Genomic DNA, 16239 nt, shown 5'->3' with positions numbered 1-16239 from the left:
AAGTATAGGGGGTGTATCGTAGTACTTTCGATAAATAAGAGTGTCGAACCCAACGAGGAGCAGAAGGTGTTGACAAGCAGTTTCGATGAAGGATTCACTGTAAATGCTCACAAACAAGTATTCAGGGGGTTTTATAGCAGTTGAATAAAGTACAAGTAAGTAAAGTGCGAGAGAAATAATTGCAGCGAGTGGCCCAATCCATTTTAGCACAAAGGATAAGCCAGTTTGTTTACTTATAATGACCAAACGTTCTTGAGGACACACAGGAATTTAGTCTAGTGCTTTCGCTTCATATAGCTGATTAATCTTCATTGTTTTGATAAGTGTTGTGTGGGTGAACCTATGCTAATGCACCGCCCTTCCTAGGACTAATACATACTTATGATTATACCCCTTGCAAGCATCCGCAACTACAAGAAAGTAATTAAGATAAATCTAACCACAGCCTTAAACTCTGAGATCCTGCTATCCCTCCTGCATCGATATACCAACGGGGGTTTAGGTTTCTGTCACTCCGGCAACCGCGCAATTGGCAAACGAATACAAGATGCATTCCCCTAGGCCCATAAATGGTGAAGTATCATGTAGTCGACGTTCACATGACACCACTAGAAGAATAACACCACAACTTAAATATCATAACATTGAATACTAACCAACATAATTCACTACTAACATTTAGACTTCACCCATGTCCTCAAGAACTAAACGAACTACTCACGAGACATCATATGGAACATGATCAGAGGTGATATGATGATGAATAACAATCTGAACATAAACCTTGGTTCAATAGTGTCACTCAACAGCATCAATAACAAGTAGAAATCAACACCGGGAGAGTTTCCCTGGGCCTATAAATATACGAAGAGCTCGATGAAGATGATGGTGATGATGATGAAGATGATGGTGATGATGATGGAGATGATGTCCAGCTCGATGACGATGACGATGGCGTCGATTTCCCCCTCCGGGAGGGAATTTCCCCGGCAGATTTCAGCCTGCCGGAGAGCTCTTTTCTCTCTGGTGTTCTCCGCCCCGCAGAGGCGGCTGTGACTCTTCGCGACTCTCCTCTGGAGCTTAGGTTTTCGGGACGAAGATGTACGCGAAAGAGAGGAGGCCAGAGGGGGCTGTGGGCCCCCTCCTCACAAGGCGGCGCGGCCAGGCCTTGGCCCGTGCCGGCCTATGAGGTGGGCCCACGACGGCCCTCCTCGGCTCCCCCTTCTGGCTCCCTTCGTCTTCTGGAAAAATAGGATTTTTCATATAATTTTCGTCAATTGTTGATCTTCCGAAATATTGCATTCTGACGGCGCTTTTTCCAGCAGAATCCTGACTCCGGTGCCCGATCCTCCAATAATCATGAAACATGCAAAATAGAGGAAATAACATAAGTATCATCTCCAAATATGAAATATATCAATGAATAACAGCAAATTATGATATAAAATAGTGATGCAAAATGGACGTATCAGTCGTCGCTGCATCTGCAACGTCTCCGCCGGTGTGCCGCCACTGTAGAGCTTCCCTAGGCCTATAAATATACGAGAAGCTCCGCCACGGAACCCTAAGCCTTCGAAGCCTATCCATTTCATCGCAGCTTCTCTCTATCTCTCGTGTTCTTCCACGCACTGTCGCCGGCGTCGATGATCAATCCGGCGGTACAGGCCACCACAGCCTCTGGCGCATGGTCGAGGAGGTGCGCCACGTCGAGAGAAGCATCTGGGTGCAAGCAATCGTCAAGGAGAGAAAGGTGCAGGATGAATTTGGTGATTCCCTTTCTCAGTACATCGCCGGCAATGGTGAAATCAAGCTCAACTCCGGCGGTCATCGACATCGCCGACCACACCATCATGTTCAGGGTGAGTTTGCGCGCCGGTAGAGCATACTTTCGTTTCCTGGAATCATCTATAGCTCGCGATTTGATTCTCGCCGGAGAGCACCGCCGCGGGACATGGTCGCCGGCGTAGCTCCGATGATCCCCTCGCCAAACCAACATCACCATCGTGTTCAGTAGATCAAGGGGAGTCGATTAGTACTAGCCGCGCATCTCGGGGAGCCTAAAATCGGCGTCGCCGTCGCGCTCTGACTCGCCGGCGTCAAGCCGCCGGTGATGTCGACGTGGCAGTGGGACCCGATGAACTTTTTGACCCAGTCAACTGCCAACGAGGCAGGTGACCTGGCACAGGACCCACCTGTCTGTCTCTGTGTGTGTAATCGAATCGGTATGTTTAGTATTTTTGTTTAAATTCAAATTCCAGTAAATAACTGAAAATTTGCAAAATTATATAAAATCCATTTCAACTCAGAAAAATATGAATAATATATCAAAATGCTCACAAAAATAAACTCTATTCAAATAAAATATAAAACAAAAATGTGTGTCAAAAGAAAAATTCACTTATTTTTAACTTTATTAATTATGCCTTTCCATTTGTTTTAAATACAATTTGAATTCAACAAATAGTTAAATATCAAAAATTAAATTTTAACTATTCAGTAACTAAGTAAAAGGTTAAGATTAATTTTCTTTACCATAATGTCATTATTTAAATATTAGTGGTAATTCATAAACCCTAAGTTGCATATTACTATTTTCTATTTTCTTTAAATAATAATAACTCAAGAAAATATTATAAGCCAATATTATTTTGGTAATTCAAAACTTATTTACTTAAACATCTTTAGTTAACAAGTAATTATTTTAAAACCTAACAATAATTAGGAAACCCTGATTTCTAATTAAACCCTAACTAGTAATTATTTTAATTCTTAAACCCTCTAAGAATTAATAGCATGTTAAAATTATTAATAACTATATTTCAAGTACTTAATCACATTAATTCTAGTACCAAGTATTACTTTAAGAATTGGATCATAATTTAGAAACCCTAGTTTTATTATAAGTGAGAATCTGGATCCCATTATTTTATGTGATCATTTGAAAATGCTTTAACTCTAAAACCCTAGTTATGTGTCACATGGGATCATGTGAGATTTACTTGATATATAGAACCCTAATAAGAAACAATTGAATGCATATATGATCCACTAGCATAAAACCAAGTCACATGAGATTATCATTTCATGTCCCTATTCTTAATTAAGACCTATATGATCCACTAGTGTCACTTAGGAGCAAACCCTAACTTGTTAATTGGATTAGTACCATTGATCACCACTCCTACATACCACACCATTGAAATCAACCTCAATCATCAAACCCTAGTAGAACCATAAGATAAACCCTAGTACCAACCTTGTGTAACAATTCACAACACTTGCTCCTATCCAACTAAACCCTATTTAAGAAATAATAAACCACTTAGCTTGGATACCATTAGTGATTCCTTAGTGAAACAAATAAGAAGTTATAGTAAACCCTAACCCATAGTATCACCTTGAACCATCCTTTGATATGATGTCTAGGAGAAACCATAGTAATAAACCTGCCAAGACTTGTTACATATAGACCAATGCTATTTAAGAACCCAACTAGTCCCTATTAGAAGACTAAATGAATCTAATAGTAAACCCTAGAAGCCATAGCTCCTATTTATAATAGTTCTTATTCTTATTAACCTCGTTCTTCAAAGTTCTTCTTTTGAAGTACAAATGCCAAGCAAACCTTAGAAGCCCTAATCCTTCTTTGAAATACTCATTATTTCTTAAACAACATGTTCTTCAAAAGTTATTCTTTTGAAGTATAATATAAATACTCATCAACCATGTTCTGGAGAACTTAAAATTTACAACTATTCTTACATAGTATTCCACCACTATTTTTTATGTGTATGATTGTTATGATGTCTTATATCACTTAGATATGATGCTAATATAACCAAACCTTAATAAGAACCTTGTTTGAGAACCATCCTAAAAGTGCAACACACCCTAAATAAATCTTTACAACTCATACATCCTAAATCATCGAGGTTAGGTTACGCTCGGGACGATTGCATCTCATACTATGCATTATAGCATATTTGCCAGTTCTTTAAACATTGTCCTTACCGGACGATGATGGTATTTCAGAATTTGGAGTTATCACGTATCGAAGCTTTTGCCTGCATAATCTTGCAGTCAAGAAAGGCAAGTTCATCGCTTGCTCATGTCATTTGATTATTTTTATCAAATTATATGCAAAGTACTATACTTATCACTCATGCATTGAAAAGAAAAGTATTATTTTACAATTATGAATATGACTATGTGGTGGGCAATGGAACCATGGTATGTGTGGATATGGTGGAGGTTCCATTGCATGGGTACTACTCATCTAGGACTAAATACCAATGCCGTCCAGGTGATTCTAGCGCCGTACATATCGCGTTGACCATAAGATCTATAATGGCTCTGGGAAGTCAGCTGTATCTTTTCCCTTCTGCACGCCAACGGACTGGTAGAGCTGCGGGGTGTTGGAGGCACTGCCGTAGGTTGGGATAGCCTTTTAAATCCCCATCCGTGTGTGATGTTGAGCTCTACGGTCTATGATGGATTGTCCAAAGTACACCGTGAGTAAAGCTGTATTATCGGGAGAAGTCTACTGGGGGTGTACGGGTGGACAAAAGGGTGGGTTTGCAGTCGCGGAGAAGGCAGTGATTGGCTTGGACCTTACACCTGGCCCCACACCAAGGAAGTGTGGACGGGAACGATCACCCGGTTGGTATCAAGGATAAGTTCTCTTATGGGAAAAGTAACGCACCTCTGCAGAGGATACTGAATTGTGACTGTCACTCCCTGTTCCGGGAAGGGAACTGCGAACGCGGCAGGAAAGGAACTCCACGAAGTTCTGGTCAACCTGTGAAGACTGACGGGCATAGTTTTCGGAATAAAATAAACCTTTTGAAGAAATGTTTATGAAAGCTTGCATTAGCCTATGACTTTCTGGTCTATGGCTGTAGCTAGTGCATGATACACCTATTCCCTAATATGAACTTGCTGAGTACGCTCGTACTCATTCCCTCCCATTTGAACCCCCTTCTTAGATCAAGGCACCGAAGGAGAAACTACCGTGGAACTCGAAGACAAAGGAGTCAACTGCAACAAGATGAAGGATCCAATCAAAGAAGTCAATGGAGTCAACTTCTGCATCAGCTATAATGGAAACCTAGACTAGTAATAGAAGGGAACCTTTCCCTAATCCTAGCTCCTAAGTAGCTAGATTTCTATAGCAAGCCAAGTAGCTCTTAAGCTTGAGTTAGAAATAAGTTAGACTACGAGTCGTTCTTCTGGAGCTTTATTTGAAGTTCTACCTCACTGTAAAGTAGGAGGTTGTGTTGATCTTATGTAAACAGTTCGTGTGTACTTCTATAGACATACCTTGGACTCGCATATGTTTCTGTTGTACCAGTCTGAGAGATGTAATATGAGTGGAACGGTGTTTCACTTGTGTTATGTCAACGACTTGTGTACTACACCATGCGGTGGTACTGTTGGGTCATCACAAGCTGGTATCAGAGAAAATGCTTTGACCCTAGGATTAAAACCCTTTAAAGGAGACCTATAGGTTTGGTAGTGTTTATAGGAAGTGTATTAGCTAAGTCAACTATGCTAAACCAACTACTCTTTTTTGACTTGAGATGGGTATTCACTTGAGAATAATCCTGACACACTTGAGTCAATCTTTCTTATCTATCTTTCTTTGGTAAAGTTAGTTAGTTATCTTGCTTCATTCCAAATAACTAGAACACCATTGGAGCCTAAGATAATGGGTGGTAGTAGACCACAGTTGGTATACAACACATGGTAGTCCAAAGAGAGGATACAACCATAAGGAAGATATCCTATTGGAAGAAGTATACCAATACAAGTATGGTTAAGTAAGAGTCATTTAAAATGTCAAATGAGTGATGTTAAATAAGGGAGATAAGTATATAAGGTAGTATATGTCTATGATGAGTCAATCATAGGAGGTAAGGAAGAGTGATAGGAGTTACATGAGTCTACTTTTAATAATAAACTAGGAACTCATATATGATTCACTTGAGAGTCATGATGTGATGGAGTAGAACATCAAAAGTGAATTACAAGAGTGTGATAAGGAGTAGGATTTAAGGAATAGTTCGAAAGCTTAGGCCTTAAAATCCTGGAAACTGTGCCAAGTATGCTCGAACCAAAGATGATAGTTGGAAGAAGGCTTTATTAGAGCATATCACATAGAGAAATCCTAGAGTTATAGGTGGTATATTCTAAACAATCATGTGTTTAGAGTAGACATGTTAGAACTAATTGTATTATAGGAAGTAGTCCTCAATAGCACATATATATGGTATACTATTTTGTTAGTACTTCCAAAGAAAACTAGGTTAACTTCAACTATCCCAGGCCGTTGTGTTTCAAGTTTGTCTCATTGCAAATGTGCAATTGAGATAAATGTTGAGACCAATAGTAGAAATTCACGTATTCGTGCTAAGTATCACAACCTAAACCTATCTTATGTGGTTTTATATACTACACATCTGAGCCTGATGTTTAGGGATGTCTTACCCAACTATTATATTCGGGCATATAAGGATGTGTATTATAAGCACAAAGCTGGATCTTCTTGGATTTTATTGGATTTTCATTGTTTGACTAGATCCATACATGAAGTTTGACTTTGATATGCAAATGCATGTTGCAATATCAAGCTCTTACTTGATGTTACAGGTCTAGAGGGTGAAGGTATTCGTGTGAGGAAGTGACGAATTCTGAAGATTTTGAAGACAAAATGAAGGTTCACTAGAAGAAGGAAGTAAAGTTGTGGGAAGCAACCACAATACTCTAAAGGAAGGACCAATCAAAACTGACTTTTATCCTTAATCAAGGAGTACTTCAACATGGAAGTACTATGAAAGTGAGAAAAAATAGTGAATATGGAGCCGTAGAAGTGGAGCCATATTCATTATGGAAGAAGGGATTGCAGGTAGAGTCACTTACGATACTATCTTCATAGTGGAAACAAGTGGTTCTCTTGCAAAACAAACCCTGGAAGAAGAAAAATGGACAAGTGAAGTCGCAGCGGGTATAATAAGACCGCAACTGATATAAGATAATCATGAAGAGAAAGTATGTGAAGTGAGGTATATCTTAACTAAAACTATAAAAGTAGCAACAGCTGGTAGGTAGATATTGACTAGAACCACATATAACCCACAACTGATATCAAGTAAGCCATATCTCGTGTTAGATAGTCTGCAGCTGGTAACAAATAGTCCACAGCTTAATCATTCTTTCACTCTAAAGGAAAGAGGGATTCCACAGCTGGTATCCCGTAGCTGGTAAATATTTAATTGGAGGATTCACAATGGATACCCACAATTGTGTGGATACACCACAAAGAATTCTTCGTGAGACTTTAGAAAAGTACAAACTATAAGCCAGACCAAGACCAATCTTCTAACCTTGGAGTTTAATGATTAGAAGAAAGGAATTTTGAAGATCATTAGTAAACTCCAAGGGGGAGAGGAAGGTTGAAGGAGAAGTATTAAGATATTATTTGTAGTGTGATAGATGGAGAAAAGGGTCTGAACTGAAAGGAAGTCCGATCTTATTTTTATAAGTTTGTTGGGAAGTACCCATATAAAAGTACTCTCAGGAGGTTGTCAGACCAGAAGCCGAGGTTCATATCTCGAGGAAGTAAGGGTTAGACCTTAACTTGAGTGGGTAATTGTAATTACTCAAAACCAAGAAAACTTAAGTAAGTATTAGATAATGAATTGGAGGAAGAAGATATCGGAGGATAATCAAAGCCTAATAAAATAAAAGACCGAAGGGTTTGACCATACCAAAATTAATGATTATTAGAAAGATTCCTTTCATGGAACCTAAAGAAACCAAAAGGAAGATAACTAGTATAAACTAGAAGCCATGATTGGATGAACTAAATGAGTCTAATCCATTCGTAGGACTAAACAACCAGGACCATTCCCATTGTAAATACCTTACTAAGTACCATTACTTTCGTTATGGTAGTAAGGGAAAACAATACCTTACTTTAAACAAATTTTTTTTAGAATTAAGGTTTGGGCACCGTAGCTGGATTACCACAGCTGGTAGAACCAAGCTTTGAGTACCTAAATAGGAAGATGTCACCACAACCATTAGTAAAGTCCATTAACACAATAAAATGTCCTAATCCAAGCATCTTTGAAGAGTAAGACTAGAAGCTTAGAATGTTGGAAGAAATCATAGAATTAAAGAAAGTATCAGTGCCAGACATCAGAAGACTCTGGGAAGAATCTGGACAAGAGATATATTCAATTATATCTAATGAGATCACCATGGAGTTTGAAAGGATTGTGATCTATTCAAGTCAGTTTCACGTTCCAAAACCTGAGAGCGTTCGAACTTCGGGACGAAGTTCAGTTTAAGGGGGAGAGGCTGTAATATCCCAGGTTTAGAGGCAATAAAATGAGAGAACACCAAAGTGTGCATTGCATTCATGCATAGAAAATCCGGGGAATTTTCGCGCTTTCAAATAAAACTTACCACAGTAACTGAAGTTTCACTTGACTTGCTGGAATTGAAGTAGATCATCAAGTCAAGCGCTATAAACTTCACTGTGATCTTTGCTAAAACCTTGTTTTGGGTAGAGATGATTTGATCTATGGATTAGATCAAATGGAATTAGAATTACAACAACACATTCTTCAAGAATCAAACCCTAACTTATTAACACTTAAAAGTTAGCAACTACCTTTGTGTCTAATTTAATTCACTTCTAAACTTATTATCAAATAAGGTAAACCACAGGGTCTAAAGTGCATAAAAGCCACACATTCTTATTTAAATCATAACTTATTAAATATATGGAATATCATAAAACTAAATCCGTTTGCATTACGAATTATAGTTCAAACACTATTTGAATAAAACTAACAATGAGTATTTTGAAACTCATATGATCATGCCTTGGTGAAATCAAACCCAACTATCCAAAATTGAGAAATAACTTTCAACCTTGACCTTTTGACCAATATTATAATATAAATCCAATCAAATATGATATAGTGACTCATCAACAATAATAAAACCATCCACAAGATATTTTGTAGCAAATGGCACTTGGCTATCCAAAAATAAATCATATGAGAGGATAATGATCTTGCCACATGGGATGAAAATATCTACATGACTTGCTTTCCAAGCTATGCCACCTCAAGCTCAAAGGATTGCTATGGATAAGGGCATGACAACCAAGCACCTTACTCATCTAACCAACATAAGAGTCACCACCTATGTGTCATGATATTAGAGCTTGCCCAAGCCTATAAATAGAGCCACACCCTTCATCCATTTTCTCATCAAGTACCATGATACATGGGAACAAACACATAGAGCTACTCCATGTGAATTAGCTAGGATCAAGATGAAGAAGCTAGGAGGTGGAGGCATACCACAAGATGCAGGTTTACCAGATTTCCTGAAGAACAAGCTACAGAAGATACCAAGGTAGAATCCCTAGGTAAACCATATATTTAGAGGATCATATCATCATCTCTTGAGTAGGAACTTAGGATATTCCAAGACATTGAGAAGTGAGAGAAGTTATAATACTAACCATAGCCATGTTCATACAAGAATATTAGAGAAGTACTAATCCTAGTTGTTCAAGTCAATATTTGATCTTAGAGGTGAGAACCCTATTCCAATAGCAATACCTTAGGAAACCAATTCCATAATCATCACAACTTGATATTAATTATAAACCCTAAGAATCTAGGATGAGTGTGCTGAGAGGAGTATTAAAGAGGGATTAGTGAGGAATGAGTGGATCTTGTCTAATGCAGGACTATACCTTGTAGATATAGATGATAAGTTAAACACATATGATTAATAGATCTCATCTATCACATAAAATAATAAGTATATCACTAGTAGTTAATCCCAAACCAATCCTCATGCCTTGTATGGAGGAGTTAGGGCATTAAACCTAAACCTTGTTTATCCAAACATTAGAGTCAACCTAGCATTGCCTTTATGTATGAGTCCTAATTAAGTGAGGAGTAACCCTAGCCAATTTAGCATAACCCTAGCTTATGCCCATATCCAAATACTAGTTGTGTATCACATGGGTGATCACCACTAAAACCCTAGATTACCTTTGCATTTCAATCCAAGTATCACCTTAGACTATAAGCATAACCCTGCCTTGCCTCATGCCTACTTATATTGCAACTTAATAAAGAGTATGCAAAACTCTAAACCCTTGGAAATAATTATCCACATAAAATCATAACACAATTCCATTCTCATTACCATCTATCCTAAACTCTAGCCATAATTAAAGTATGTAAGCAATCCATATTCTTAAGTACTAGCAAGACCTAATAACATGTTCCTCATGCATTGATTTCAACCACTTAAATAGATTTGGTTCCCAAATGAAAAGAGGTATTGAGATAAAAATCTAAACCTATTTCTATGATAATTAAACCTCACAACATATCAATCCAATCAAAAATTCAATGTATATTTAAACACCAAAATGATACAGTAAGCATTATTATGAAGTTATGTTGATATCCAAACAATTTAGAACCTGCAAAACAAAATAGAAATCAGATTTGAATACAAATAACAAAATTCAAAACAGAAAATAAAAACAGAAAATGAAAAGGAAATAGAAGAGAGAAGGACTTACCCTGGTGGACCTCAGCACCGCAGCAGCCCAACAACCATCTCCACACCAAGCCCACCAGTAGCCCAGCCCAAGAACGAAGTCAGCCCAACACCACGTAACGTTTCAGCAAAGAAGAAAAGGGGCGTCGTCTTCTTCCCCGGCGTCGACAGCACGCCTGCGCCAGTCGGCGGCCTCCTCGTCGACGATAAGGACGGGACGGACTCCACAAACACGCTCAGAACCTCGCCCAATCATCCTCGCGTCCGTCTTATCTTTCCACGCCAAGATTCCAGCCCGAAGCATGCTCGTCGTCGTCGCTGCATCTGCAACGTCTCCGCCGGTGTGCCGCCGCTGTAGAGCTTCCCTAGGCCTATAAATATACGAGAAGCTCCGCCACGGAACTCTAAGCCTTCGAAGCCTATCCATTTCATCTCAGCTTCTCTCTATCTCTCGTGTTCTTCCACGCACTATCGCCGGCGTCGATGATGAATCCGGCGGTACAGGCCACCACAGCCTCCGGCGCATGGTCGAGGAGGTGCGCCACGTCGAGAGAAGCATCTGGGTGCAAGCAATCGTCAAGGGGAGCAAGGTGCAGGACGAATTTGGTGATTCCCTTTCTCAGTACATCGCCGGCAATGGTGAAATCAAGCTCAACTCTGGCGGTCATCGACATCGCCGACCATACCATCATGTTCAGGGTGAGTTTGCGCGCCGGTAGAGCATACTTTCGTTTCCTGGAATCATCTATAGCTTGCGATTTGATTCTCGCCGGAGAGCACCGCCGCGGGACATGGTCGCCGGCGTAGCTCCGGTGATCCCCTCGCCAAACCAACACCACCATCGTGTTCAGTAGATCAAGGGGAGTCGATTAGTACTAGCCGCGCATCTCGGGGAGCCTAAAATCGACGTCGCCGTCGCCCTCTGACTCGCCGGCGTCAAGCCGCCGGTGATGTCGACGTGGCAGTGGGACCCAATGAACTTTTTGACCCAGTCAACTGCCAACGAGGCAGGTGACCTGGCATAGGACCCACCTGTCTGTCTCTGTGTGTGTAATCGAATCGGTATGTTTAGTATTTTTGTTTAAATTCAAATTCCAGTAAATAACAGAAAATTTGCAAAATTATATAATATCCATTTCAACTCAGAAAAATATGAATAATATATCAAAATGCTCACAAAAATAAACTCTATTCAAATAAAATATAAAACAAAAATGTGTGTCAAAATAAAAATTCGCTTATTTTTATCTTTATTAATTATGCCTTTCCATTTGTTTTAAATACAATTTGAATTCAACAAATAAATAAATATCAAAAATTAAATTTTAACTATTCAGTAACTAAGTAAAAGGTTAAGATTAATTTTCTTTACCATAATGTCATTATTTAAATATTAGTGGTAATTCATGAACCCTAAGTTGCATATTACTATTTTCTATTTTCTTTAAATAATAATAACTCAAGAAAATATTATAAGCCAATATTATTTTGGTAATTCAAAACTTATTTACTTAAACATCTTTAGTTAACAAGTAATTATTTTAAAACCTAACAATAATTAGGAAACCCTGATTTCTAATTAAACCCTAACTAGTAATTATTTTAATTCTTAAACCCTCTAAGAATTAATAGCATGTTAAAATTATTAATAACTATATTTCAAGTACTTAATCACATTAGTTGTAGTACCAAGTATTACTTTAAGAATTGGATCATAATTTAGAAACCCTAGTTTTATTATAAGTGAGAATCTGGATCCCATTATTTTATGTGATCATTTGAAAATGCTTTAACTCTAAAACCCTAGTTATGTGTCACATGGGATCATGTGAGATTTACTTGATATATAGAACCCTAATAAGAAACAATTGAATGCATATATGATCCACTAGCATAAAGCCAAGTCACATGAGATTATCATTTCATGTCCCTATTCTTAATTAAGACCTATATGATCCACTAGTGTCACTTAGGAGCAAACCCTAACTTGTTAATTGGATTAGTACCATTGATCACCACTCCTACATACCACACCATTGAAATCAACCTCAATCATCAAACCCTAGTAGAACCATAAGATAAACCCTAGTACCAACCTTGTGTAACAATTCACAACACTTGCTCCTATCCAACTAAACCCTATTTAAGAAATAATAAACCACTTAGCTTGGATACCATTAGTGATTCCTTAGTGAAACAAATAAGAAGTTATAGTAAACCCTAACCCATAGTATCACCTTGAACCATCCTTTGATATGATGTCTAGGAGAAACCATAGTAATAAACCTGCCAAGACTTGTTACATATAGACCAATGCTATTTAAGAACCCAACTAGTCCCTATTAGAAGACTAAATGAATCTAATAGTAAACCCTAGAAGCCATAGCTCCTATTTATAATAGTTCTTATTCTTATTAACCTGTTCTTCAAAGTTCTTCTTTTGAAGTACAAATGCCAAGCAAACCTTAGAAGCCCTAATCATTCTTTGAAATACTCATTATTTCTTAAACAACATGTTCTTCAAAAGTTATTCTTTTGAAGTATAATATAAATACTCATCAACCATGTTCTGAGAACTTAAAATTTACAACTATTCTTACATAGTATTCCACCACTATTATTTATGTGTATGATTGTTATGATGTCTTATATCACTTAGATATGATGCTAATATAACCAAACCTTAATAAGAACCTTGTTTGAGAACCATCCTAAAAGTGCAACACACCCTAAAGAAATCTTTACAACTCATACATCCTAAATCATCGATGTTAGGTTACGCTCGGGACGATTGCATCTCATACTATGCATTATAGCATCTTTGCTAGTTCTTTAAACATTGTCCTTACCGGACGATGATGGTATTTCAGAATTTGGAGTTATCACGTATCGAAGCTTTTTCCTGCATAATCTTGCAGTCAAGAAAGGCAAGTTCATCGCTTGCTCTTGTCATTTGATTATTTTTATCAAATTATATGCAAAGTACTATACTTATCACTCATGCAATGAAAGCAAAGTATTATTTTACAATTATGAATATGACTATGTGGTGGGCAATGGAACCATGGTATGTGTGGATATGGTGGAGGTTCCATTGCATGGGTACTACTCATCTAGGACTAAATACCAATGTCGTCCAGTGATTCTAGCGCCGTACATATCGCGTTGACCATAAGATCTATAATGGCTCCGGGGAAGTCAGCTGTATCTTTTCCCTTCGCACGCCAATGCGATCGGTAGAGCTGCGGGGTGTTGGAGGCACTGTCGTAGGTTGGGATAGCCTTTTAAATCCCCACCCGTGTGTGATGTTGAGCTCTACGGTCTATGATGGATTGTCCAAAGTACACTGTGAGTAAAGCCGTATTATCGGGAGAAGTCTACTGGGGGTGTACGGGTGGACAAAAGGGTGGGTTTGCAGTCGCGGAGAAGGCGAGTGATTGGCTTGGACCTTACACCTGGCCCCACACCAAGGAAGTGTGGACGGGAACGATCACCCGGTTGGTATCAAGGATATGTTCTCTTATGGGAAAAGTAACGCACCTCTGCAGAGGATACCGAATTGTGGATTGTCACTCCCTGTTCGGGAAGGGAACGGCGAACGCGGCAGGAAAGGAACGCCACGAAGTTCGGTCAACCTGTGAAGACTGACGGGCATAGTTTTCAGAATAAAATAAACCTTTTGAAGAAATGTTTATGAAAGCTTGCATTGGCCTATGACTTTCTGGTCTATGGCTGTAGCTAGTGCATGATACACCTATTCCCTAATATGAACTTGCTGAGTACGCTCGTACTCATTCCCTCCCATTTGAACCCCCTTCTTAGATCAAGGCACCGAAGGAGAAACTACCGTGGAACTCGAAGACAAAGGAGTCAACTGCAACAAGATGAAGGATCCAATCAAAGAAGTCAATGGAGTCAACTTCTGCATCAGCTATAATGGAAACCTAGACTAGTAATAGAAGGGAACCTTTCCCTAATCCTAGCTCCTAAGTAGATTTCTATAGCAAGCCAAGTACCTCTTAAGCTTGAGTTAGAAATAAGTTAGACTACGAGTCGTTCTTCTGGAGCTTTATTTGAAGTTTTACCTCACTGTAAAGTAGGAGGTTGTGTTGATCTTATGTAAACAGTTCGTGTGTACTTCTATAGATATACCTTGGACTCGCATATGTTTCTGTTGTACCACTCTGAGAGATGTAATATGAGTGGAACGGTGTTTCACTTGTGTTATGTCAACGACTTGTGTACTACACCATGCAGTGGTACGCTGGGTCATCACACATAGACCGTAATCCAACTGCATCTATGACTAATAATCCACCTTCAGGATTGCATTCGCGACACCCTCCAGTATTAAGTTGCAAGCAACGGACTATCGCTTTAAGCAGTGTGTGTAAAGTAAACGATGAAACTACCCATTAATAGAACACCGCTGTTTTCTCCCTAGTAGCAACAGCACATCTACAACCGTAGAGAACGAGGTCACTTCCCATGGTTAAATAGAGGCATGAACCCACTATCGAGCATAAATACTCCCTCTTGGACTCACTAGCATCTACTTGGCCAGAGCATCTACTAGATACGGAGAGCATGCAAGATTATAATAACATAAAACATAATCTCAACCAAAGCAATCTCTCTATAAATCGGATCCACATCAAACCAACATATATCAATTACAAGTAGATGATCTTGATCATGTTAGACAGCTCACAAGATCTATACATGAAGCACACCAAGGAGAGGACAGCCATCTAGCTACTGCTATGGACCCATGGTCCCGTGGAGGACTACTCACACATCACCTCGGATGAATACATGGCGATGTAGAGGCCTCCGGTGGTGATTTCCCTCTCCGGCAGGGTGTCGGGATGGACTGCAGAACCCTCCCGAACTAGGATTTCGGTTGACGGCGGCGTCGTAACTTTTTGTGGATGGAGGCTCGGGTCCCTGGGGTTTTCCCGACACAAGGAATAAATAGGCGGAAGGGCGGAGCAAACGAGGCGACGAGGCACCAGTACATGGGCCAGGCGTGGCCAAGGGTGGGGCCGCGCATGCCCTATGTACTGCCACGTGGCAGCTCTCCTGCGCGTGTCCTTCTGGCTCCGTTTTCGTCCCGGAAAAATAAGACTCTGGGCTTTTGTTTCGTCCAATTCCGAGAAACTTTCATGTACAACTTTTCTAAAACACAAAAACAGCAGAAAACAGGAACTGGCACTGCGTTAATAGGTTAGTCCCAGAAAATGCTAAAAAGTGTGGAAAAGTGCACATAAAACATATAAGAATTGTAACAAAACAAGCATGGAGCATCAAAAATAATAGATACGTTTGGGACGTATCATAGATGCACGAGTAGAGCTCATACTCAGTACATGTGAATGCTAGCAAAAAGACTGGAAGCGACCAACTAAGAGAACAATAATGGCCATAATCATGCATAGGGACAAAACATTATCAATCAAAGCATAAAGTGATATTACAAATCAAAAACTAAATGATCATATAGGTTTTAGTTGACTCGTTATAGTTATAACGTGTTATAAGCATGCGTCAAGTTAACCCAAGAAAGCATCAAAGGAGAATACCACAATACTAATCTTTTATGATAAAAGCAACACATGATTCTTTTAATGACACATT

Source organism: Lolium rigidum, chromosome 1 (genome assembly GCF_022539505.1).
Source record: "Lolium rigidum isolate FL_2022 chromosome 1, APGP_CSIRO_Lrig_0.1, whole genome shotgun sequence".
Taxonomy (NCBI): Eukaryota; Viridiplantae; Streptophyta; class Magnoliopsida; order Poales; family Poaceae; genus Lolium; species Lolium rigidum.
This window is presented reverse-complemented; position numbering follows the sequence as displayed.